Source organism: Orycteropus afer, unplaced genomic scaffold (assembly GCF_000298275.1).
Source record: "Orycteropus afer afer isolate SDZICR_OR568_19922 unplaced genomic scaffold, OryAfe1.0 scaffold00363, whole genome shotgun sequence".
Classification (NCBI taxonomy): domain Eukaryota; kingdom Metazoa; phylum Chordata; class Mammalia; order Tubulidentata; family Orycteropodidae; genus Orycteropus; species Orycteropus afer.
This window is the reverse complement of record NW_006921950.1, coordinates 3,208,157-3,208,792: the sequence shown is the minus strand read 5'-3', so window position 1 is coordinate 3,208,792 and position 636 is coordinate 3,208,157.

The following is a 636-nucleotide window of genomic DNA, read 5'->3' as shown; positions in this document are numbered from 1 at the left end:
CTATTGGAAATACCATGGCTTGGGTCAAGCATACCTTAGTCATCAAAATGACATCTTTGCTTTTTAAGATTTTATGGAGTTCTTTTGCAGAAGATTTGCCCAATGCAATACATTGTTTGATTTCTTGACTTTTGCTTCCGTGGGCATTGATTGTTGATCCAAGTAAAATGAAATCCTTGTCAACTTCAACATTTCCTCCACTTATCATGATGTTGCTCATTGGTCCAATTGTAAGGACTTTTATTCTCTATTTTGAGGTGTAATCTATGCTGAAGGCTGTATCTTTGGTCTTCATCAGGAAGTGTTTCAAGTCTTCTTCACTTTTGGCAAGCAAGGTTGTGTCAACTGTTTATCACAGGTTATCAATGTCAGTAAAGGTACTCACTAAAGGCATCAATCTTTAATTGTTTCGCATAGAGATCCTGAAAAGTCCAACTGATTTTATTAATATTTATGGATATGCTAATCAATTAGTCTGGATCCCCAAAGAATTGTCTCAACAGCTTCTGATTTAGTTATATCAGAGATACTGTTCACAAAGATTTTTAATGTTCCCTTATAGCAAATATACCAGGGATAACCTTAAATAAGCTAAATGTTTTGACTTGCTTATCCTTTGTCCACTTTCATTGTTTG